Source organism: Schistocerca gregaria, unplaced genomic scaffold (genome assembly GCF_023897955.1).
Source record: "Schistocerca gregaria isolate iqSchGreg1 unplaced genomic scaffold, iqSchGreg1.2 ptg000556l, whole genome shotgun sequence".
Classification (NCBI taxonomy): Eukaryota; Metazoa; Arthropoda; class Insecta; order Orthoptera; family Acrididae; genus Schistocerca; species Schistocerca gregaria.
Window position 1 is genome coordinate 1894949 of NW_026061949.1, and position 25960 is coordinate 1920908.

The 25960-nt window shown below is 48.6% G+C and overlaps 5 non-coding genes across 5 annotated transcripts; all 5 read right to left on the bottom strand.

Moving 5' to 3' along the window:
* Positions 1-2864: 2864 nt before the first annotated feature.
* Positions 2865-2937, bottom strand: Trnak-cuu (transfer RNA lysine (anticodon CUU)). The gene has a single exon. It is a non-coding gene; the product is annotated as a tRNA-Lys (tRNA).
* Positions 2938-8467: 5530 nt separating this feature from the next.
* Trnak-cuu (transfer RNA lysine (anticodon CUU)) lies at positions 8468-8540 on the bottom strand. Its single transcript has one exon. It is a non-coding gene; the product is annotated as a tRNA-Lys (tRNA).
* A 576-nt stretch (positions 8541-9116) lies between these two features.
* Trnar-ucg (transfer RNA arginine (anticodon UCG)) lies at positions 9117-9189 on the bottom strand. The gene has a single exon. It is a non-coding gene; the product is annotated as a tRNA-Arg (tRNA).
* A 7859-nt stretch (positions 9190-17048) lies between these two features.
* Positions 17049-17122, bottom strand: Trnak-cuu (transfer RNA lysine (anticodon CUU)). The gene has a single exon. It is a non-coding gene; the product is annotated as a tRNA-Lys (tRNA).
* A 6764-nt stretch (positions 17123-23886) lies between these two features.
* Positions 23887-23959, bottom strand: Trnak-cuu (transfer RNA lysine (anticodon CUU)). Its single transcript has one exon. It is a non-coding gene; the product is annotated as a tRNA-Lys (tRNA).
* Positions 23960-25960: the final 2001 nt, after the last annotated feature.

A 25960-nucleotide genomic window follows, 5' to 3' on the forward strand; every position in this document is an offset into this window, starting at 1 on the left:
GCACCCCCTCCTCCAGCTCAACATCCGATAACAAAGACACATTCAGGTTCCATTGATCTTTATACCATCGCGTGGGTTGGGGACGTAATTTCAAGCACGCGATGACACCACTGTGATAGGAGAAACTGGAGGGGATCGTCTCTACTTTTAATAAATCATTCTCGATAACATCGGAAACATAAATCCGGTCGATTCTGCTACAGGAATTTGCCACGATGTGAGTGAAGCGTACCAATGTCGGGTACCTAATTTCCCACGCATCTTTAAGTTTGAGGTCGGTCACGAGGCGCTTTAATTCAGACGAATAATTAAAAGTTGGGGACTGATCTTTCCTGGATAAGACACAATTAAAATCACCACCAATGATAATGTGTCGGGGATTTTTCCGAAAGAAAAAAAGTAGCTCGTTCCGCTGTATAGGTATTTCCAGAAGGTGCGTACAAGTTGATGATGGTGACGCCGAAAACGGTGATCCCGATCCTTCTACCCGATTCCAATTTGTCGATCTGAGTAACTGGAATCCCTTCTCTAATTAAGACTGCGGTGCCCACGGTCGTTTCCAGGGAAAAATTTGCAATGCCGACAAACCCAGGAAGAGTAAATTGTGGCATCGACACCTCCTGCAAAAGTGGTATATCAGTACCGGGCTCATATAGATATTGTTTTAATGCATGCAGTTTCACTTCTGATCTGATTTTATTAATATTGAGGGTCGTGATCGTATAGGCCTGTGACATAATAACAGGACGTCTGAGAGAAGGAGGGATCAACTGCCGTTAATTGCCCACATCTCCATGCCATTCCATGTGAGTAGCGGCCGCGGAATTCCTGTCTGGAACGTCACTGAGTTGATCTCTTGCATCTTTGTTTTTACTCTTTTTCCGGACAGCATTAACATTGGGTGGTACTCGGATCCTGTGACGGACACTCTGGAGCACCGCTGCAGTCGGAGGTGTGGGAGGGTCTTGGGTGATGTCAATCATCTCTCCCAACACATCTTGCGCCGGGAGCGCATGCGCCGAAACCGCTGGCGAGCGATCAGCTGAGCCACCACTTTCACTATCAGCTTGTTTGGCAACCCTCGCTGCCCGAAGTTGTTTGTTGTCACTGACAGTCCCAGGCTGCTGTGTTTGTATACCGTCGCGGAGTTGCTGACATTCATGTTGTTCTGAGGCTAGGGTCGAAGCAGTTGCCACGTGTTGTGTACCGTCCGCTCCCGGAGACATTGTTTGTATACCATCACGGCGAGCCGCGATGTGAGTACTTCCAGTAGATACGTGAGCCACATCTACTTGTTGACTTTCCTGAGTGTGCTGTTGCGGAAGTTCTGAGACATGAGCCTGTGGTAACTGAACGGCGTCGACGGAAGTATCGACGCTTGAAATTGCGGTAGAAGAATCGTCCACAATCGTTGCACCGGTTATAACTTTAGTATCCGAAGCGATCCCCCGTACGACCGATTCCGCGGTCTCGTGCGCACTGAAGGTTTTATCATCAGAGTCACGGCTGTCACAAGTTCAACACCTCTTATTAGTCGTGGCATCGACCTTCGCGGGTGGCTTAGCACCATTGTCTCTCCTAACCAGAGCTGGAAACTCTTCAGGGCGAAATTCTTTTAGCTCTTCCGAAGGTACGGCAGAACTAGGTACCTCACCCTCTACGATAGGGTTATCCGAAACTACATCAGCCAACGTAAGACTTTTACGCTTCTGTACCGAATTTTTTAGCACAAACATTCGCCTGGGACAGTCATGACGCAGGTGACCACTCTCATTACATATATGGCATGTGGGAGTTTGGCCACTGTAAGTAACATGAGCCCTATAGTCACAAACGGTAACATGCTAGGGTATATTCTGCTTTATATGCATTTCTACTGATCGGACGCCACTGTAACATTGTAACCTGTGCTGGTTTGACCACCGTTCGTTACGAATCTGCTTGATATCCCCGAATTTGGACAGAACTTCCTTCAGATAACAATTTTCTACTTCAAGGGGTAGGTTAAAGATACGCACATTGGTATACTCCACATCGGCATTGGAAATGAGCACAGTACTTACAGACTCGTCCCGGTGTCGAAAAACAACTCTCCCTCCGTGTTTCGTCAGAATCTTTTCCAGTAATACAGGATTCAGCAATTTTACAAAGAAGCAATATTGCTCGGTATCATAATACGTCGTGTGCACTTGATCAGAGGTAATTCCAATGACATCCACAACCCAATCTGGTATTTCCAAGGAACTAGGCTGCACAGAACAGGTAGACTTGTCAAATTCAAATCAGAGTGTACACTTTCTCGAAAATAACCTGGACATTGCAAAACGATACCTAGCAAAGGAACCGCTAGAAGAACACAAGAATGAAAATCAAACTCAAGAACAATATACACTAAATAAAAACACTTCACGATAAAGAGAAAACTTAAGTTGTTATCACTACTTGTAAACACGTGGCGGAGTGGAGCACTTCACACGTCCGATCAGCACGGTGTCACAGGCGCGACTTCCACTGAGCTAAAGAGGCGCGGCCTAGCGGTTCTTTTGTGTACTTCGTCCTTACGGTCGTCTCGATCATCAGTCTTCAGCTGACAACACTTCATATCACCGACTTATATTTGCAGCTTTGGCGAACCATTACTGCTTGGCTACACATCTGACACGTAACCGATGTACTCTCTAACCAACACCACTTGCATTTCAGAAAATGTCTTTCTCACATGTCTACAAAATCACCTTCACCTTCAAATACAGTTTCCTTGCGACTGACGGAGACCTAGGCAAAGTTTAAAGTTGCTATTTCCATTACATCACGTTCATCAGAAAAACGGTTATTTACATCTGCAGCGGAACAAAATTCCGTTTCGCCCAGTGTGGGGCTCGAACCCACGACCCTGAAATTAAGAGTCTCATGCTCTAGCGACTGACCTAGCCGGGCTGCCTCGGTAAATATGTGCCGGGCAGCACGTCACACAGTACTCGTTTGGGTTGGGTGGTCCCATACAGAATCTCTCCATGTTGCCTAATGTTTTCCTAACGTCACACTCGTCACGTACTTCACTTTTATTTCATAATCATTTCTGAGAGGTAAAGGAATTGAATGAAAACCTGCAGAGCTAGTGGCGTCAAAATTAACACACATACTTGATGTGGCTCATAAGCCGAACGAGTTACTTTCCGACGTTGTCTTAGATGTGCAAGTGCCAGTCAAAACTCGCGGCGACGGAACTCTGCCGACCATTTCGTTAGTTAACACCGGTCTACCGGTCTTCTTGTGTGTGTTTCAAGCTCAAGAGCATCTCCAAGCAGGAAATGGTCAACAGCAACATTCAGACGGTTTTTGTACAGCACAATTGCTACACTAAAACGGTATGTTTCTTTTTCAGAACTGGAAAAAAACGACCGTGACAGGATTTGAACCTGCAATCTTTGGATCCGAAGACCGCCGCCTTATCCATTTTTTTTTATTATTATTATTTTTCTTCTGCTTACGAGATGAAGCTTGAAAATCTTGCCAATCGAATCCTTCAATATCGTTGTAACTTGGGAGTCGGTCAACATGATATATTATTCGCCTTATAGATGGTCCGCCTTTTTGCAGTGAATATCTGCTGAACGTTCTGTAACATGAAATTCAATCAGTTGACCTGTTAGTTTCTTTATTTTACGTCACACTTTAGAGCAGGTAGTTGGCGAAGTGATCCTCGTAGTTTTATGTTTTCATTAGCAGATGGTGCTGAGTTGTAAGATAGACCCAGAAGTCTTCTTTACTCTTTTCTTCTTTTGTAAATAAGTAGTGTACTGTAGCGGATTTTAACCAGTTTAGTGCGTTCCTTCTCGTCCGTGGGTACGGAGTATCATCCGCCGTTAGAAAGGCAGCAGGCGTTATATATCTGGGAGATGTTCTGCTGATGAGCGCCAACTTGTTCGTGATATATGCCCATATATCTTTTACTTTGTCGCACACAAATCTGTGTTCATCAGTATCTATTAAATTACACGTGATGCATAAAGGTGATTCTGCGAGGTGTATGTTATGTAGTTTGGAGTTAGTGGCCAATTTTCTGTTAACTGCGAAATACCAAGTGGCTTGCATTGCTGACAGCTAGTGTGGACAATGGATGTTCACCCAGATTACCTTCCAGTCGTAAAAATTGTATTTGTCTTCGACGTTATTTGGCTTCTTATCTTTCATGAGTTCCTGGTACACGCGTTTCACTGCCGTCATTGCTTGTACGGGGATCCTTGTCTGTGCATAACTGTACTCCAATAAAAACCGTTTTAAATGATAAAGTCCGTTTGGAATATGTTGCACCGTGATGGGTGGACTGAGGTCGGCCGGAGCTATCTCAGTAAGCAGGTGAGCAGCGAGACTATCAGCTGAGTGTTTCCATTGGTGGAAAGTTTTTGATATGTATAAAGCTTGCGCCTTCTTTCCAACATCGACAAGCTTTAAGCCACCATTTTTTGTGGCCAGCGTTAAGGTGTCAAACTGAACTTTAAAAATGTGACGATGGCTGACAAACTGTCCTAATGCTGACATAATTCATTTTGCAGTGAGTGCAGACATTGGTAAAATTTGAGCGATATAATTGAGTTTTGAGGTGAGATATACATTTGCGACCGTGACTTTCTGAATTTCATTTAGTTTTCGTACACTGTGTTCCCGTATGCCGGCACGAATAGTCTGTAGAAGCTTTCTATAGTTGGTTGCAATTGTGTGCCGGATATTACGCTGAAAATCAATTCCAAGACACTTGAAGATCTTCAGCTGACGTAGTTGCCTGTGAAGGCGCGATCCTAGGCCGCGGCCAATATTGAATATTCCAGACTTTGTCCAGTTTAGTTGTGCAGCGGACGCTTGCTCATATTGCCTGACTGTCTGTAGTGCGGTTTCCACTTCAGTTCTATTTATGATAAGGAAACCGACATCGTCTGCATACGCCTTGCACACAACTCGGGATCCATGTATGACGATGCCCTGTAAACTTTTCGTCAGGGTAGCTAACAAAGGCTCAATGGCAATCGCAAAAAGCGCCATGGACATTGGGCAGCCCTGCCTGACGGAACTGACTATCTCTATTGCTCGGGTAGGCTGGCCATTGATGATGATTCTGGATGAATTAGTCGCTACCATCTGTTGTATAATGGCAACGAACCCAGGTGGAAAACCCATCGCAGACATGGTACGAAAGAGATACTGGTGGTTTACCCTGTCAAAGGCTTTGTCGAAATCTAAGGACATGATGGCACATTTCAGTTTACAGACTTCCGCAATGGAGATTAAATCACGGTAGTCGCATAAAGTCTGTTGAATTTTCCGATCCTTGCCCACGCTGGTCTGGTAAGGTCCAATGATGCTGGTCATCGTGGATTTAAGCCTTTGGGCCAATAGTCTCGCAAAGATTTTATAGTCGCTGTTGAGCAGCGTTATCCGTCTTAGATTTTTTACGTTGGCACCGCCTGAGTCTTTTTTAATTAGAACGATTGCGCCTTCACAGAAGCTGGTGGGGATCACGTTGTTGTGGTCTAGAAGTTCGTTACACATGCAAGTGATCTTCGCCTTTATGGTGTTCCAGAGTTTTTGATAGAATTCGGCGGGAATTCCGTCAGGTCCGGGGGATTTATTCTTAGCACTTTCCCAGATGACATATTCCACGTCGTCTTCGGTTGCCACGGCTAATAGCTGTTCCGCGTTCGCGAGACTGACTCTGTTGTGCAAATTATTCAAAAGATCGTCCCGCACTTGCACGTTAACTTCTATTTTTGACATCAAGGTGGTGAAGTAGTTTAGCACCGCCGCCTTAATCTCATTGTGCGTAGTCAGCGTTGCGCCATCCTCAGCAGTTAACTCCGTCAGAATTTTACGGGATCCTTTCCTACTTTCTTGGATCATATGGTAGACTGAGATGAGTTCTTGGTGTGCAGTAGTCTGGACCCGCGACCTGAATTTGTAGCCTTCTAGTCCTCCTTAGGGTTAGGATTTTGACCTGGATTTTCTTAATTCGTTTACATTGCTCGACGGCCGAAGTGCCGAGCGCATACAGTTCACGCAGACAATGAAAATAGAAATGGATCGTCCTGTGAAGCCAAAAGCTCTTTTCCCGTGATTAGTTCATGAAACACCACGTAATTTTAGGTTTGGCGCACCTGAGCCACCAATCAATGGCTGTATTGTAAGAGGCAAATCTTTGTTCACATTCTCGCCAGGTTTGGAGGAAGGCTTCTTGACACGCCGAGTCTTGAAGATGTGAAATATTTAATTTCCACAGGCCCCTGTATCGATACGTTCGTTGTCGGTCTAGAGTGATAGTACAGATGTATGCAGCATGATCTGAGAACGCCACTGGCCATACTTCTGACTGCAGAATGTTATTCCTCAAATTAGGTGTGACATAAATTCGATCGAGACGGCTTGCCGAATGGGTCGTAATATGGGTAAACCCAGGTGCAGCCCCATGCTTGAGCTCCCAAGAGTCAATTAAGCGTAAGTCTCGTACAATTCGTTCCAGTTCAAGTGATCTGTTAAGATTGGGAGTCTGGTCCTTTGCACTGATGACACAGTTAAAGTCACCTCCGAAGATAACATTGTCGTGGCGGACGCCAAAGATTGGAACTATTTCTCCTTTAAAAAAATCTGCTCTTTGACGTCTATTACTGGAACCAGATGGGGCATATACATTAATTAGTCTGTTGTTATAAAAAGTGCCCGCAATGCCCCTACTGTTCGGCAATTCTGTGACGTCAGTGATAATAATACCTTCTTTGGCAATAAAAGCTGTACCTAGTTCACAACCGGCTCCAGGATTAGTAATCATATTATAACCTGGTATGCCATCAAGTCCGACCTCTGTTACTTCTTGGACAAATAAAATGTCTACATCAGCTGCATATAAAAAGTCCTTTAAATGTTGTAATTTACAAGCGCTACGTATCTTATTAATATTTAGAGTAGCAAGTCGATAGGCCTGTGGCTGAATTGTGGGTGACTAAACAGAAGCAATGCCTAAAATCCGTCCAATATCAATCATAAATAGCGCTGGAAAAGCAAACCACGTCGAAAATGCACTGTGCAAGCAATTTAAAAACATCTATGGACAGTCACTGTAAAGGCAGAGTTAAAAATATTCTCCGTTTGAAAATGGATCAGTCGCGAGTTCTTTTTGCACAGTAGTTTCTGTCGAGGCGTTACCTTTCTCATTAACATCGTCGTCCTTGGGGACCGAAGTTATGGCTGTCACCGTTTCTGAAGTATCCATACTGTCTACTTCGACATTGGATTCTGTATCGTCTGCCCAACTAGTTGGCTGTGGGCCTGTCGAGGTGGTTATTGACGCTTCAACAGGATAGAGGTCGATCATGTGGTTATCACGGTCGGCTCGAAGTGTAGCTGACTGTTCGGGGTTCAGAGGTAGAGCATCGGAGACATTGTCAAGGACTGATGGTAAACTAGCTGAGGGATGATCATGGTTTGTGCTATCAGATGCTTTTGCACTGATTTGTTCACCGAGCCTTTTCGCGCAGAACCGGTGCAATCAGTTCGGCACCCTGGCGGGGCAACTCTCCGTTTTTTAGTTTTTCTGGGAGATGCACACTTTTGTGGGCTTTTATCATCACCTGCTTGAGATTCCCCCCGTGGAGTAGCATCGGCCGGTGGAGACGCAGCCGTTTGCAACGCAGATGCCCGTTCTTCGGTGACTACGATAGACGTCGATATTTCTACTGGTTTAGGTTGACTCTGATCGGGCGTTTCAGCAGTCTCTATTCGTCTCACAGTCGCAGGCAGTTAAGTGGTTTCACTAACTTCTGGGACCGTGGGTGTAGCCGAAAGCCCACGCGCCACGGCCACATACGTTACAGACAGTGTTGTCATTGAGGGGGGCGTGGCAGCCCCGCCGATAGGCAGCTGCGCCACTCGCCTCTGCATGCATTCGGCTTGCACGTGACCTGTCGAGTTGCATGCTGCACATGTTCGAGGCTGGTCATCGTACATTACTATCGCACGATACCCGCAAACGTGAACATAAGACGGGATGTGCTTCTGCAGCTCGATTCTTAATTGCCGCACCCCGTTAAGAACTGGGAATTTATGTGCACTAGACCAGCGTTCCGCAATATTGCTTATGATTTTACCGTAAGGACAAAGCACTGCGTTTATCAGTTCACTGGTTATTTCAAATGGAAGTTCAAAAATTCGAACAGTCCGTATTCCTAGGCCGGCATGCGAAACAACAACTTCTCCCACATTTCCATCGCTATGTTTAAACGTTAGGATACCACCACAAGATACAACAATTTTCTCGCACATGTCGGATCTCGCTAATTTAACGAAAACGGTGCTACTGACAATCGAAAGATGTCCTGGCGACTGACAGAGACGTAGGCAAAGTTTAAAGTTGCTATTTCCATTACATCACGTTAATCAGAAAAACGGTAATTTACATCCGCAGCGGAACAAAATTCCGTTCCGCCCAGCGTGGGGCTCGAACCCACGACCCTGAAATTAAGAGTCTCATGCTGTACCGACTGAGCTAGCGGGGCTGCCTCGGTGAATACCTAGCGGGTAGCACGTCACACAGTACTCGTTTGGGTTGGGTGGTCCCATACAGAATTTCTCCATGCTGCCTAATGTTATCCTAACGTCACACTCGTAACGTACTTCACTTTTATTTCATAATCATTTCTGAGAGGTAAAGGAATTGAATGAAAACCTGCAGAGCTAGTGGCATCAAAATTAACACTCATACTTGATGTGACTCAAAAGCCGAACGAGTTACTTTCCGACGTTGTTTTTGATGTGCAAGTGCCAGTCAAAACTCGCGGTGACGGCACTCTGCCGACCATTTCGATAGTTAACACCGGTCTTGTTGTGTGTGTTTCAAGCTCAAGAGCATCTCCAAGCAGAAAATGGTCAACAGCAACATTCAGACGGTTTCGTACTGCTCAATTGCTACATTAAAACGGTATGTTTCTTTTTCAGAACTGGAAAAACACGACCGTGACAGCATTCGAACCTGTAATCTTCAGATCCGAAGTCCGACGCCCTATCCAGACGGTTTCGTACTGCTCAATTGCTACATTAAAACGGTATGTTTCTTTTTCAGAACTGGAAAAACACGACCGTGACAGCATTCGAACCTGTAATCTTCAGATCCGAAGTCCGACGCCCTATCCATTAGGCCACACGGTCACTGACGACCAAGTATAACTTGTATACGACTCATCTCGAAACGCTCACACCCCTGATGATTTGTGTTTTCGTTCTACACAGCTGCTACCCCTTGCTCTTTCCCACCCATTCGTTACATTTAACCTCTTACGAGACCGACCAAATATAGAATGGGAAACAAGACCACAAACTTTGTGCATTCGGAATCGAAGGCAGGGCGTCCCTCGCCGCATTTGCTACGATGGCCATTTCCTACTTCTGCAGAAGCGGCGGCGGCGACAACCGACGACCGACGACAACGACGACGACGACGACCGCGAGAGGCTCTGAGATATGTGAGAAATACATCTATAAAATGTAATTCAGACTGCCTCGTCCCACCTTATGCTGCACCGCTTTGGCAAATGCTTTATCTGCGCCATTCGCCTTAATCACATCTGAGAGTAATTCTTAATAAAACGCCTGTCGCTAACTGTTATTCATCACAGATACTGTTTGCTATACGGCCACGGTGCGCAACTGATTTCCAAAATTCGTCTTCCTCCTGTGACGATGGAACCCACGACCCCTGGTTTACTAGACCAGTGCTCTACCACTTTTTTTTTTTTTTTTTAATACTGGGTGAGAGCCAGGTATCCTAGCCACTTTTTTTTTGTTGACCCCTGGTTTACAAGACCAGTGCTCTGCCCCGTTTTTTCTTTTTTTTTCCATTATTTTGTGTCGTTTTCGTCTGCCATTGTTTAAAAGTTAGGGGTGACAATCAGATTCAGGCCTACGGAAACAAAGCGGGCAGGGGTCGAAACCCGTGGCCTGGCCACGATGATTCCACCGTCCTGTTTCCGAATGGCACCTGTACAACGGCGTCGTACTTTCCCCTACTGTCTCGGTTCTTGGTCTTACGTTTGTTTCTCTTGTTCGCCCTAAAGGTCCACGGAAACTTCAGTCCAGGTGTAGAGAAGAATTTTACATAAAGGCGGCAAAACCAGCTACAGTATAAAAGAAATCGGCTCACACAGGCGACCTTAGCCAACACCCTCCCTTTCAAATGTCAGGCTAAGCATATTTGCAAAATCTTTACGGAGTCCTGGCAAGCGCAATCGGTTCCAGTAAGCAGTAACGATGTACTGCCGAAACGTTAGGTGTTCATGCTCTTCATGACAACTATTGACAAAATGTACGAAGTGTCCAAGCAACCACATAACGGTATTGAGCTTCGTTCGCGGATAAAAGGAAGATTCGGGCCGTACGATGATGTCAATGGTATAAGCGGTTTCAGCAGTCCTAGTGACAAAAGCCAGTTGTTTCCTGAGCCAAAGCCAATTAGCAAGGTGCCCATTGCAGGTGAATCGATGCTCAAGTGTGTCCAGGAGACCACACCGAGTGCAGTTGTCCGTGTCGGAAAGACCAATACGGTGCAGTCGTACGTTGGTGGGGACCAAACAATTAACTACCCTATACCACGTGGACGCCACAGCCATAGAGTGGATCGGCAGACTAACATTCTTCCAGACGTTCCTCCAGGACACTGATGGCGACGCCAGTTCGATTGGATTGGGACCAGCCAGCCCCTCACAACGGGCAATCAAGCTCTTGGTCGTTGGCACCGGTCGTCGCAAGAAGACGTCACCGACGTAACTAACCGCAATATAAAATTCCCGGACGTGTTTCAACTTAAAATTGAGGCGACCGACGTCGACAGGTGGAGCAAGGCTCTTCGGACACAGAACAGTAAAAAGTCTGGATGTAATTGAAGTCACTTCTTGCGTAACAATTAGAGTCGTACGGTGGACGTACAAGGCAGATGCCTTGCGAGTAATGTCAGTGAGGCCCAAGCCTCCGGAGATACGCGGTTTCGTCATAACCTCGTAACGCAACTTGAATAGATGACCCTTCCATATAAACCTGCTAGATAATTGGCGCAACCTTTTCGCCACCATAATGGGAAGTGGGAACAGCTGAGCAACATAATAGGCTTTACATAACATGTATGTGTCTAAAATTCTGACTTCTTGCAAAATGGTAGCAGAGCGCTGCTCATGGACCATCAGAGCCCCCTGTATCTTCTCGGTGACAGATTTCCAATTAAGAGCCGCCGTTTTTATAGGACACCGATCAATGGTAATCCCCAATGACGTATGGCGATCGACAAAAGTGGCCCAAGGGACACCAGCATCGCGAAACCCTCGAATATCAAGGAACTTACATTTACCCTGATTGAGACGCGCTCCAGAGACACAACAGTATGCATCAACTGCCCCTTTCAACAATGTGATATCATCACGTTGACGGAGGAGAACAACGACATCGTCCGCGTACGCCTTAACAGTGAGCTTCCCACCAGAGAGGGTCATACCCTGAAACTTGAAAGCAAGAGTCCGAAGCAGCGGTTCCAGGGACAATATGAATAGAGACATAGAGAGCAGACTACCCTGAGGTACCCCTCGGCGGATAGCAATGGGCGGCGTCAGCTGCCCATTGACTGACACCCGAGCAGTTATTCCCCTATACAAATTGCCAAGAACACCACGTGATGAAGCGTTAAAACCTATTGTATCTAAAACACGATCTAAAAACACATGACTGACGTGATCAAAAGCCTTATAAAAATCGAGGAAAGCAAAGGCACAATGAACATTTGTAACCGCCGCAACCGAGACAACATCCCGATATTCGGCTACTGGGGTCAGAATAGATCTACCAGGAAAACAACATTGATGTGCACCAATCACACCCCGAAGCAGAGAAGACAATCGACTATTGAACGCTCTAGCAGCTGTCTTGTAATCAAAGTTCAGCAATGTGAGCGGACGAAGATTGGCAGCAGATAAACGACCAGTGGACTTCGGAATTAAAACAATTTTCCCTACTTTAAAATCGGCTGGCACATCCATCCCCCTGACAATGTAATTTAAAATCTGAGTGAAAGTGCCACCCAAAAGAGGCCAAAAACGGAGATAAAATTCTTTAGGCAGGCCGTCTGGACCCGGCGATTTACCGGACGGAGAGCAAGCAATAAAATCAAAAACATCATCTACCTGGAACTCCCGGAGAAAGTCGCCGTTCGCGTCAGACGAGATCGTCGCAGGAAGATCCTCAAGGACATCATCAGAAAGTGACGCACCAGAATCATCGGCAGAATAGAGACTAGCGTAATACTGATGAAGAGCACGAGTCATTTCCTCCTGTGCAATAAGCTGTTGTCCATCATCCACCATAAGAGAAGAGATGAAGGAACGACGACGTCGAGTCTGATGCCGCAGCAGGTGGTACAAAGAAGTCAGTTCACCTTCAACAAGAGAGTGAGTTTTCGACTTTACTCGCAGACCATCCAACTGTCGTCGTTTGAGGGTCAAGAGCTTGGCTTTAATACGACGAACATCATGGATCCGCAGAGGAGAAGGACCCGCCGCGTCATACAGTTCACGCAGGACAGAGTAGTAAAATTCTTACGTGTTCTTAAAATCACGCGCCCTTGCGGCACAGTAAAAAATCAAAGACTGACCAATCTTGGGCTTGGCAAACGCAGTCCACCAAACGAGCAAGGAGGGGTAACGCGGGACAGAGCGAAGACATCGCTCCCACACGGCACTTACAACTTCATCAATGGCGCTGTCGGCAAGGTGGGAAACATTTAACATCCACTGGGAACGATAAAGTTTTGCAGGTTGGTGACTAAGATTTACAGTTGCAGTAAAAGCACAATGGTCAGAAAAACTAGTAGGAATAACATCGACAGAAAGAATGTTATCACATAAAAAATCAGAGAAGTAGAATGTGTCGAGTCTACTGCATGAGGACGCGGTAAATACGTAAATTTCACCAGGGTTGGATATTTGTGTTCCCAAACATCACGCACGTGCATCGTACGAACCAAGTCATGTAAATCTCGGCAATAATTAAAATTGGGGGACTGGTCTTCAGGGCGTAAAACACAATTAAAATCGCCTCCGAGCAGGAGACTCCGAGGACTCTTGCGCAAAAGATAAATAAGCTCTTCCTTATAAAAGCGCGATCGAGCCACAGTGCGACCCGAACCAGAGGGGGCATACAAAACAACTAGGCAGATATCAAAAAGACGACAACCAATCCCACGGCCAGAGTCAAGGAATTCAATGTCAGTAACAGGGATACCTTCTCGAAAGAAAAGAGCAGTTCCTGTTGAATTTTCCGGTGCGACATTAAAAACAGTTTGAAATCCAGGTAGAGAGAGATCAGAAAACAATACTTCCTGCAAAAATACTACGTCCGCACAGGAGTCGTAGAGAAACTGCCGCAAAGAGGCAATGCGAACGTCGGACTCAATACGGTTAACATTTAAGGTAATAAAGGTGTATGCTTGAACCATGGAGAGAAAAGCGAGAGAAGAAACCACCTACACCGACGCATCAACAGCACAGTCCATATCAGGGGAGACGGAGGCATCCGAGGGAGGGGGACTGCTACCCCCTTCCGCGGATCCCTTACGTTTCGGTTTTTTACGAACAGCATTGACGTTCGGCTGAACGCGCAACTTGCGTCGGCTGACGGGCAAGGAAGCGGCAGCCGCCGGTGACGTAGGAGGGTCAAGTTCTGTATCCGACACCACCCGCGCCGGTCCACAGTCAGGGTCCGGCGTCGCGGGGGAAACATCCGACGAAACGGACTGGTCTACACCAATACTAGCTTCCGGCAAACATGGACTACACGGAGGCGAAACGTGAGCAGGAAGCACCGAAGCTGCTAAGTTGGAAGGAAGCGGAGCAGCTCCGCTGGCAGAGGTGTGGGGCAGCGAAGCAGGAAGTTGTTGCGACTCAACTTGTTGTGACAACGAAATCGGTTCGGAAGGCGGCGCCAACAGGCCCGACCGACGAGCCGACTCGAGAGAAGCCGCGTCGGAAGCCGGAGGGGCGTCAGCAGCCGCTACTGGAACAGCTACTTCAGGGGAACAGGGAGCATCTACACTACTCTGTGGCTCGGAGGATGTCGGTCTCTCGGAGTGGGGAATCTCGGGGAGATCCTCATCCGTACTATTTCCATCTTGTGCGCGACGCCGTTTATTATTCAAAAGCGGCACACCCACCTGAGGAACAGACGGAACAACATCAGATTTGGCACACAAAGGAGGAAATTCTGTGTCAGGGGCGTGCAAAACCTGCGGCTGGGTGCTTCTACCACTGGACTGTTCGACACCAAGAGGAGAACCACCTGCAACGAGGTCAGCGACCGTTAACTTGCGACGCTGTTCGAGAGAATTTTTTAACACAAAAAACCTCCGCGGACAGTTGGTACGCACGTGGCCACTCTAATTACACAAAAACCAGGTGCCAACCTGACCACTATATGTTACATGGACACGATATCCAACGATCTGCAGGTGCGAGGGAATATTCTGCTTCACGTGCATTTCGACGGAACGAATGCCACTGTAACACTGCAGGCGATGTTGGCTGGATCAGCGTTCAAGGCGAATACTCTTAACATCACCATACTTGAGTAAACCCTCCCTAAGATACACATTATCAACCTCCGGCGGAAGGTTGTAAACACGAACACTGGTGTACGTAATGGAAGCATTTGAAAGCAGTACGGTACTGACAGAACCATCCCGATGCCGAAAGAGAACCTGATGACCAAATTTGGAAATAATTTTATCAACCTGAAGGGGGTCCATAAATTTAACAAAGAAAACATAGAGTTCTGTATCAAAATAAGCAGTGTGCACCTGATCGGAATGAATGAAAAAGGTACCTACTAACCAATCATGAATCTCAAGGGAACTAGGTTCCACATGGCGGGTGGCCTTGTCAAAAGCAAAATTAACTGTAGCCTGACGAGGAATAACCTGAGACGACATATTCAAAAACTACGTGGTATAAACCGCTACACAAAAAAACACTTAAATACACACAGAAAGTAACACAAGGAACGAAACAACGACGGAGATAAACTCACAAAAGGTACAACACTACACATAACCAAACGATATCCCACTATACGTAACGCTACGGCGAAGCGGAAGACTAGGCACGTCCACACTGCACGGCGTCTGAAGCGGAACTGTCACTGAGCTAAAGAGGAGCGGCCTAGCGGTACTCTTGCGTACTTCGTCCTTACGGTCGTCTGGATCATCAGACTTCAGCTGACAACACTTCATATTACCTACTAATATTTGTAGCTATGGCGACCCATTACTGCTTGGCTACACATCTGACACGTAACCGATGTGCTCTCCAAACAACAACACTTGCATTTCAGAACATGTCTTTCACACATGTCTACAAAATCATCTTCACCTTCAAATACAGTTTCCTTGCGACTGACAGAGACGTAGGCAAAGTTAAAAGTTGCTATTTCCATTAAATATCGTTAATCAGAAAAACGGTAATTTACATCTGCAGTGGAACAAAATTCCGTTCCGCCCAGCGTGTGGCTCGAACCATCGACCCTGTGATTAAGAGTCTGACGCCTACCGACTGAGCTAGCCGGCTACCGCAGTGAATTCCTGCCGGATAGCACGTCACACAGTACTCGTTTCGGTGGCGTGGTCCCATTGAGTTTCTCTCCATGCAGCCTAATGTTTTCCTAACGTCACACTCGTCACGTACTTCACTTTTATGTCATAATCATTTCTGAGAGGTAAAGAAATTGCATGACAACATGCAGAGCTAGTGGCGTCAAAATTAACACACATACTTTATGTGACTAAAAAGCCGAACGAGTTACTTTACGACCTTGTTTTATATGTGCAAGTGCCAGTCAAAACTCGCGGTGACGGCAATCTGCCGACCATTTCGCTAGTTAACACCGGTCTTGTTGTGTGTGTCTCAAACTCAAGAGCTTCTCCAAGCAGAAAATGGTCAACAGCAAAATTCAGACGGTTTCGTAATGCTCAATTGCTACATTAAAACGGTATGTTTCTTTTTCAGAACTGGAAAAACACGAGTGTGACAGGATTCGAACTTGTAATCTTCAGATCCGCAGTCCGACGCCTTATCCATTAGGCCACACGGTTTCTGACGACCAAGTATAAATTGTATACGAATCATCTCGAAACGCTCACACTACTGAGGATTTGTGTTTTCGTTCTACATAGTCGCTGCCCCTTGCTCTTTCCCACCCATTCGTTACATTCAACCTCTTACGTGACCGACCAAATATAGTCTGGGAAACAAGACCACACACTTTGTGCATTCGGAATCGAAGGCAGGGCGTCCCTCGCCGCTTTTGCTACAATGGCCATTTGCTACTTCTGCAGAAGCGGTGACGACGACGACGACGACGACGACGACCGCAAGAGGCTCTGACGTATGTGAGATATACATCTATAAAATGTAATTCAGACTGCCTCGTCCCACCTTATGCTGTACCGCTTTGGCAAATGCTTTATCTGCGCCATTAGCCTTAATCACATCTGAGAGTAATTCTTAATAAAAGGCCTGTCGCTAATAGTTCGTCATCACAGATACTGTTTGCTATACGGCCACGACGCGCAACTGATATCCAAAATTCGACTTCCTCCTTTGAGGACGGAACTCACGAGCCTTGGTTTACTAGATCAGTGCTCTACCACTGAGCTAAAGAGGCGCCACCTAGCGGAACTTTTGCGTAATTCGTCCTTACGGTCGTCTGGATCATTAGACTTCAGCTGACAACACTTCATATTACCGACTAATATTTGCAGCTATGGCGACCCATTACTGCTTGGCTACACATCTGACACGTAACCGATGTGCTCTCCAAACAACGACACTTGCATTTCAGAACATGTCTTTCACACATGTTTACAAAATCACCTTCACCTTCAAATACAGTTTCCAGGCAAGTTTAAAGTTGCTATTTACATTACATCACGTTAATCAGAAAAACGGTAATTTACATCTGCAGCGGAACAAATTCCCGTTTGCCCCAGCGTGGGGCTCGAACCCACAACCCTGAGATTAAGAGTCTCATGCTCTACCGACTGAGCTAGCCGGGCTGCCTCGGTGAATACATGCCGGGTAGAACGTCACACAGTACTCGTTTTGGTTGGGTGGTCCCATACAGAATCTCTCCATGCTGCCTAATGTTTTTCTAACGTCACACTCGTCACGTACTTCACTTTATTTCATAATCATTTCTGAGAGGTAAAGGAATTGCATGACAACCTGCAGAGCTAGTGGCGTCAAAATTAACACACATACTTCATGTGACTCAAAAGGCGAACGAGTTACTTTCCGACGTTGTTTTTGATGTGCAAGTGCCAGTGAAAACCCGCGGTGACGGCACTCTGCCGACCATTTCGCTAGTTAACACCGGTCTTGTTGTATGTGTTTCAAGCTCAAGAGCATCTCCAAGCAGAAAATGGTCAACAACAACATTCAGACGGTTTCGTACTGCTCAATTGCTACATTAAAACGGTATGTTTCTTTTTCAGAACTGGAAAAACACGAGCGTGACAGCATTCGAACCTGTAATCTTCAGATCCGAAGTCCGACGCCTTATCCATTAGGCCACACGGTCACTGACGCAGAAGTATAACTTGTATACGACTCATCTCGATACGCTCACACCCCTGATGATTTGTGATTTCGTTCTACACAGCCGCTGCCCCTTGCTCTTTCCCACCCATTCGTTACATTCAACCTCTTACGAGACCGACCAAATATAGACTGGGAAACAAGACCACACACTTTGTGCATTCGGAATAGAAGGCAGGGCGTCCCCCGCCGCATGTGCTACGATGGCCATTTGCTACTTCTGCAGAAGCGGCGACGACGACGACGACCGCGAGCGGCTCTGACGTATGTGAGAAATACATATATTATATGTAATTCAGACTGCGTCGTCCCACCTTATGCTGTACCTTTTATTTTCTTTATTGTTATTTTAAACCTATACATAGGTAGGCCAGCAGCGGCGTAACTAAGCCGCTCTTCGTCCACAGACACGAACATAGTACAAGCAGTAATAGGCAAACAGAGACATGGAGGTTAAAAAACAGTAGGCAAAACAGAGTAAAAGAACAGAAGCCGTTCACTGTGGAGCAGTCAAGTTAAAAGTGATTCACAATGCACATACCGGAGAGATACAAAGTAGCACACGTGAACGATGGAGCACGGAACAAGAGACACGGATGCACTAGCGGGACGACAAGACACATAAGCACTGCGGTGACAATCTCTGGCAGTCGGTGATGTACTTGTCACACGAGTAAGGCCGGGGACCTGCCAGAGGGAAGGGGCGAGGGTAGGAGGGAATGGGGGAGGGGTTGATGCCAATGGGGAGAGGATGGGAGAGGGAGGGGTGTTGTGCGGAAGCCCAGGGAGAGGTGGAGGGGAGAGAAGGAGGGAGGGAGAGAAGGGAGAGAGGTTGCCCACAGGATAAGGAGAGGAGAGGGAAGGCAAGGCTCAAAGTTGGTAGGAGGGGTAGATGGAGAGGAGGAGGGCATCATCTGGGAGGGGGAGTTGGCGGAAGCCACCTTGGGAGAGGGTGTGGAGAGTGTGAAGTTGGAGAGCAGGTGGGATACAGGAGTACAGGCGCGGCAGCGGGTTGGGGTGGGAGAGGATGGGAGAGACAAGTGGGTGGGGAGGATCAAGCTTGCGGAGGTGTAGAGGATCCGTATCCATTCGAGGAAGAGGAGGAGGTGTGGGAAGCGGATGAGGTCATAGAGGATCCGCGTGGGGGAAGGAAGGCGGATGCGATAGGCGTGGCGGAGTGCATGGCGTTCAAGGATTTGAAGGGATTGGTAAAAGGTAGTAGGGGCGGAGATCTAGGCGGGATGGGCATAACAAAGGATAGGACGGATGAGGGATTTATAGGGGTGGAGTACGGTGGACGGGTCCAGACCCCATGTGCGGCCAGAGAGGAGCTTGAGGAGGCGGAGTCGGGAGCGTGCCTTGGCTTGGATTGTCCTGAGATGAGGGGTCCAGGATAGGCGATGATCAAGGGTGACGCCAAGGTACTTGAGGGTGGGGGTGAGGTTAATAGGACGGCCATAAATGGTAAGATAGAAATCAAGGAGACGGAAGGAAGGTGTGGTTTTGCCTACGATGATTGCCTGGGTCTTGGAAGGATTGTCCTTGAGTAACCACTGGTTACACCAAGAGGTGAACCGGTTAAGATGGGATTGGAGAAGGTGCTGGGAGCGTTGAAGGGTGGGGCGAGTGCTAGGAAGGCGGTGTCATCGGCGTACTGGAGAAGGTGTAGGGGGGGTGCAGGCGGAGGCATGTCCGCCGTATAAAGAAAGTAAAGAAGAGGGGAAAGGACAGAGGCTTGGGGCACACCGGCAGAGGGGTAGACGGTGTAGGAAACCGTGTTGTGGATGGTGACATAGGAAGGACGGTGGGAAATGAAGGAGGCGACCAGATGGACGTAGTTTATGGGAAGGGCAAAAGTTTGGAGCTTGAAGAGGAGACCAGAATGCCATACACGGTCATAAGCGTGTTCAAGGTCGAGGGAGAGGAAGATGGCAGAGTGACGGGAGTTGAGTTGTTCTGAAAGGAGGTGAGAGAGGTGAAGGAGAAGGTCATCGGCAGAGAACGATGGCCGAAAGCCACATTGGGTGGAGGGAAGGAAGCGGTGCTGGTGGAGGTGCTGGTGGATGCGGCAGGTAAGAATGGATTCCAGGACCTTGCTGAAGACCGAGGTAAGGCTTATAGGACGGTAGGAGGAGACAGCGGAAGGTGGTTTATCAGTTTTGAGGAACATTAGGATCCGGGAGGTTTTCCACAGGTCGGGGTAGAAGCCGGTGGACAAGACCACAGTGTACAGTCTGGCCAGGGTGGAGAGGAAGGAGGCGGGAGCTTCACGGACGTGACGGTAAGTAACACGGTCGTGTCCAGGAGCGGTGTTGCGTTTGGTGCGGAGTATAGCTAGGATGTCTTGAGTAGTGATAGGGGTATTGAGTTCGGTGTGTGTAATATTGTCCAAGTATTGGAAGCCAGGAGCGTGTGGAGGGACAGAGGTGTCAGTTCGATCGCGGACATCGGGGAAGAGGGAATAATCGAACTGGGGATCGTCAGGGACGGTAAAGATATCCGTGAGGTAGGAGGCAACATGGTTGGCCTTACTAAGGTTGTCAGGAAAGGGACGGTCATTATGGAGGATAGTAAGGGGGGGAGGTTTAGATCCGGTAATGCGGCAGAAGGCAGACCAGTACTTGGACGAGTTAAGAGGTAAGGTAGCATTAAGACAGGTGCATGTCTGTCGCCAGTCCCGGCGTTTCTTAGCCGCGAGCAAGTTCCGAATGTGTCTCTGGAGTTGCCGGTGGCGTCGTAGTGTGTCCCGGTCACGCGTGTGAAGGAGGGCACGGTAAAGACGACGGGATTCTCGAAATAGGAGAACGGCCTGTGGGGGTAAAGTGGGACGGTGCGGGTGGATAGCGACGGTAGGGGTGTGGGCCCCCACGGCCTCAGACAAGGTCTGCTGGAGAAAGGACGCGGCATGGGTGATGTCATCAGGTTGGTGGTAGGTGAGGGGGTGGCTATCGACTCGGGCAATAAGGGTATCCCGGTAGGCATTCCAGTCGTCACGGGAGTAATCATGGACATACTTGCTGCGTGGGTCAAGCCGAGGGTCGGGATCGGGGCGACGACCGTCACATATGGTAAGGAGGACAGGGAGATGGTCACTGCCAATAGGATCAAGGACGTCCACCACTATGCGGCCAAGGAGTTTGGGGGAGGCCAGGACAACATCGGGAGTGGTATTGGATTCAGGGCAGGTGTGTTGGGGAAGAGGAAGGACATCTCCTTGGAGGGTGTCGAGGAACCGATGCCACCCCCGTAGCTGGGCAGCGGAGCGACTATGGATGTTAAGGTCGGCGGCAATCACGTAGGAGGAGAAGGTACGGTCGATGTGAGAAAGGAAGTCGAAAGGAATAGGGGCAGTGGAGCGGACATAAATGGTGGCACAGGTAATGGTGAGGCCGGGGAAGTAGAGGCTGAGGATCAGATGTTCTGTGGGGTCAGGAAGGAGGGGTTGGAGCCGAACAGGGATCTGGCGGTGGTGGCCAATGGCGACTCCACCACGCGCTATCGGGAGGGGATTGTCGGAGCGATGAAGGAGGTAGGGGGAGGTGTGGACGGTGATGTGGGGCTGGAGAAAGGTTTCGTTCAGGAGGAAGGCATCCACGCAGTGGGTCGTGAGGGTATGCAGAAGGAGGTTCTTGTTGACAGGAAGGGAGCGGATGTTATTGAACAAGATACGGTGCTGTCGCGGTATGATGGGAATTTAGACGAGGGTGTCAAGACGGGAGAAGGTGAAGTGGGCCTGGTTATGGGAGTAGGTGGCATAGGTATTGAGATGGAACACGGAGCGTGTGGCGAGGGATATCTGCTGGAGGGTGTGGGGGCGCTGAAAAGGATGGACGTTTTGGAGGACAATGGTGACAAACTGGATGATGTCCTCAGCAGTGGGGGGGGGACGAAGGGAGTTACCAGGGGGGGTAGGGTCATCCAGAGGGCAGACAGGAACGGTGAGTTCAGGAGTGGAAGGGGCTGGTCGAGCCTTGCATTTCTGGGAGTATGTGGGGTGAGGGAGGTTACAGGTGTTGCAGGATGGAGGGGACTGAAGTTTGGGGCACTGCCGGAGGAAGTGCGCTTGCTTGCAGTGCGGACAGACAGGGGCCTCGCGGCACTCAGATGTTAGGTGTGCATTATAGCACAGGCACGTCTGGCATCGGATGGACTGGGGAGGGGAGCGGGAAGGGTCGACCTTGTAGCGGCGGTTGAAGAGGAGGGCACCCTCCTTAAGGAGAAGGTCGATTGAAGGAGCGTGCTCAGAAAAAACCCGCATAAGGCGGGTGGGGCCAGCAGGGTTGTGGATCCGGCGAACGGCACGAACATCGAGGTAGGGATGCGCCTTAAGCTCTGCCAACACCTCCTCCTCCGCGATCGTCGGACTAAGCCGAGTGATCACGGCGGTGAGGGTTGGCAGGCATCGCGGGGGTTGGGGTTGACGGGAGGAGGAAGGGGAAGGAGCAGAAGCGAGAGAGGCATTGGGGCCGAAGCAGGTAATGGAGATGCGGGATAGGATGTCGGTGTGGAGGGTGGGGCTATAGGAGGTGATAAGGACGGAGTCCCTACGGGGGGTGAGAAGGGAGATAGGGGCGCCAGGAAAGTGTTGGCAGAGGAGCAAGGTGAGGTTGCGGGCCTCCAGGAGAGAGGGATCCGCATGGGATAGGAGGTAACTGTTGGAGGGGGTGGTAGAGGAAGCAGTAGAAGGGGCGGGCGGAGAGACTTCCATGGCATCTTTGGGGGGAGGAGGGGGAAGGAGCTGTGATTTCTTGGGAGTGGAGTGGGCAGGGGTGCCACTTGGACGTTTTACAGGATGGGAAGAGGGGCGGGGTACAGGAGCAACCGGGAGACGGTGGGGGGAGACAGGTACCGGCAGTGGTGCTGGGGCCGGTGCTGCAGATGACGCAGGTGCGGGCGCAGGTGCTGGTGCTGGTGCTGGTGCTGCTGAAGGTGCGGCAGGGGTGGTGGCTCTCCGAGCCACAACCTTGGCGGGGGCTGCATGAGCGGATGAAGTGGCGTGGGGGAGTGGAGGGAAGGGGTCAAGTGAGGTGGTTGGGGGAGAAGAAGTGACAAAGGGAGCTGGGGAGGGAAGGGTGAGGAGGGGTGGGATGTAGGGGGCGGGGGGTGTTTGAGCACACCAAGTTATGGTGGTGGTAGCTGCTGAGGGGGAGGTGTAAGTTATGGCTGTGATAGAGGCGGTGGTGGTAGGGGTGGTCATGGTGAAATGAAACAACTGAACGGGATGAGGGAAAAGAAACACTAAGGATGACAGACAACGAAGACGAAGATGAAGAGGAACACTACACTACACTGCACATGTCCAGGAAGGCGAAGGCTGCGGCGGCGGCTGCTGCTGCGACGGCGGGAAGCGGGGTCCGGGGCCCCGCCCTGCTGCTGCGGCGGCGGAGGAGGACGGGCTCGGCGGCGGGCTGGCGGAGGCGGCGGCGATGACGACGAACGCTGCAGACTGCGTCAGCCGGCGACGAGAACGGCGAGCAGGAAGGGCTGCACCGGCGACAGGAGTCGCGCTGCGAGGCCGGCGGCTGCTGCTGCTGCTGCTGACACTGGTGCCTGCGCTGCCGAAACTGCTGCTGCTGCTGCTGCTGCTGAACCTATCGCTTCGACGATTGCCGAAATCAATCCTCGAAGGGCGCAACTCTCTCGAGTTCCGATGAAGAAATATGCTGTACCGCTTTGGCAAAGGCTTTATCTGCGCCATTCGCCTTAATCACATCTGAGAGTAATTGTTAATAAAAGGCCTGTCGCTAATTGTTCGTCATCACAGACACTGTTTGCTATACGGCCACGACGCGCAACTGATTTCCAAAATTCGACGTCCTCCTTTGAGGATGGAACTCACGACCCTTGGTTTACTAGACCAGTACACTACCACTGAGCTAAAGAGGCGCGGCCAAGCGGTACTTTAGCATACTTCGTCCTTATGGTCGTCTCAATCATCAGTCTTCAGCTGACAACACTTCATATCACCGACTAATATTTGCAGCTATGGCGACCCATTACTGCTTTTCTACACATCTGACACATAACCGATGTGCTCTCCAAACAACAACACTTGCATTTCAGAACATGTCTTTCACACATGTCTACAAAATCACCTTCACCTTCAAATACAGTTTCCTTGCGACTGACAGTGACGTATTCAAAGTTTAAAGTTGCTATTTCCATTAAATCACGTTAATCAAAAAACGGTAATTTACATCTGCAGTGGAACAAAGTTCCGTTTCGCCCAGCGTGGGGCTCGAACCCACGACCCTGAGATTAAGAGTCTCATGCTCTACCGACTGAGCTAGCCGGGCTGCCTCGGTGAATGCCTGGCGGGTAGCACGTCACACAGTACTCGTTTGGGTTGGGTGGTCCCATACAGAATCTCTCCATGCTGCCTAATGTTTTCCTAACGTTACACTCGTCACGTACTTCACTTTTATTTCATAATCATTTCTGAGAGGTAAAGGAATTGCACGACAACCTGCAGAGCTAGTTTCGTCAAAATTAACACTCATACTTGATGTGACTCTAAAGGCGAACGAGTTACTCTCCGACGTTGTTTTAGATGTGCAAGTGCCAGTGAAAACCCGCGGTGACGGCACTCTGCCGACCATTTCGCTAGTTAACACCGGTCTTGTTGTGTGTGTTTCAAGCTCAAGAGCATCTCCAAGCAGAAAATGGTCAACAGCAACATTCAGACGGTTTCGTACTGCTCAATTGCTACATTAAAACGGTATGTTTCTTTTTCAGAACTGGAAAAACACGAGCGTGACAACATTCGAACCTTTAATCTTCAGATCCGAAGTCCGACGCCTTATCCATTTTTTTTTATTATCAGATTGACTTGTTATATTTTACGAGAATTCAGAAAACCATAGTCAAATCATCATTTAATATTTCCTGCAAAATGAAAATCAACAAATTAGTTGAAACACAAATAAAACATTTCTTCTGAAGGGGAAGACCAACCCGTTATCCCACCCGTATGAATTTTGGGTGTATATATATACACGCAAAAGAGAAAAAAAAATTACGAAAAAATAGAACAAGGGAGGGGACTCAAGCTCAGGGAAGAAACAGGAATCACAGGGGAACTTATCCAACACCTTGACGGTTAAACACAAGAAAAAGCATATTCGCAAAAAGCGTTCGGTATTGTGGTAACCGCTGCCATTTCCAATGCGCAGTTGACAAATAATGGTGAAAAACGCGGGGATCTGGGTCATTACCGCCTTCAATGACGTAGTGGACATAGTAACTCAGGAGCCAGACAATCTGGGTCATTACCGCCTTCAATGACGTAGTGGACATAGTAACCCAGGAGCCAGACAATCGTGTTCGTTTTCGTCTGAGGAAAATAAGAGATGTCCGGATGTAAGAAGATGTCGTCTGGGAATGCGGTTTCAGGCCCTCTAGTAAGAAAAGCTAATTGACGGCGGACCCAGAGCCAATGATCCCGTCAGCAAGCAACTAGCCTGTGAAGTAAGGTGTCAGTTTGATGACATTCCTCACACTCATCAGTCGGACGAAGGCCAATACGAAAAAGACGATCACCAGTAGGTATCAGACGGTAAATGACCTTATACCACGTTGAAACAATCTCCATCGGCAAAATGGGAAGACTAAGATGAGACCAGCCCGTTTTCCATGACGTTGACGGGGAAGCAAGTTCAACAGAAGAAGGGAAACATGCTGTACCCCAACGGATTTGTAGCATGTTGGTAGTAATATGCGTCATAGAAAGTATATCAGCACCCAGAATACCGACAAGTACAAAGTATTCACGAATGTGCCGCAATTTAGGATTAATCCGTCCAACATCAACAGGAGGGGTCAGACTGGCCGGCCGGAGGCGGGAAAGTAAACGAGAGGTGACTGAATGCGGAGCCCGCGTACAGGTTAAAACATTGCGGCGGGCAAAAAAGATGGACGTCTTCACTTTGATATCTGAAAGACCCAATCCTCCAAGCTTCCGAGGCCTGGCCACAACTTCATACCGGACACGGAAGACATGGCGGCGCCACAGAAATCGACTAGACAGCTGTTTCAGCCTGCGGGCCATCATCGCGGGAAGCGGGAAGACCTGCGCAACGTAGTATATTTTACTGAAGACATAGGTCTCTAAAACCCGTGCCTTGTGAATGAGGCTAAGGGAACGGCGGTCATGTTCAAGGATCGCCCCGTGAACACGACTCGTAACCTCACGCCAATTTAGTGCCGCCATTTTGATCGGATTACGATCCACTATGATCCCCAAGGTCTTATGGCGATCGACAACCGTCGCCCAAGGAATGACGACATGATCAAAGCCT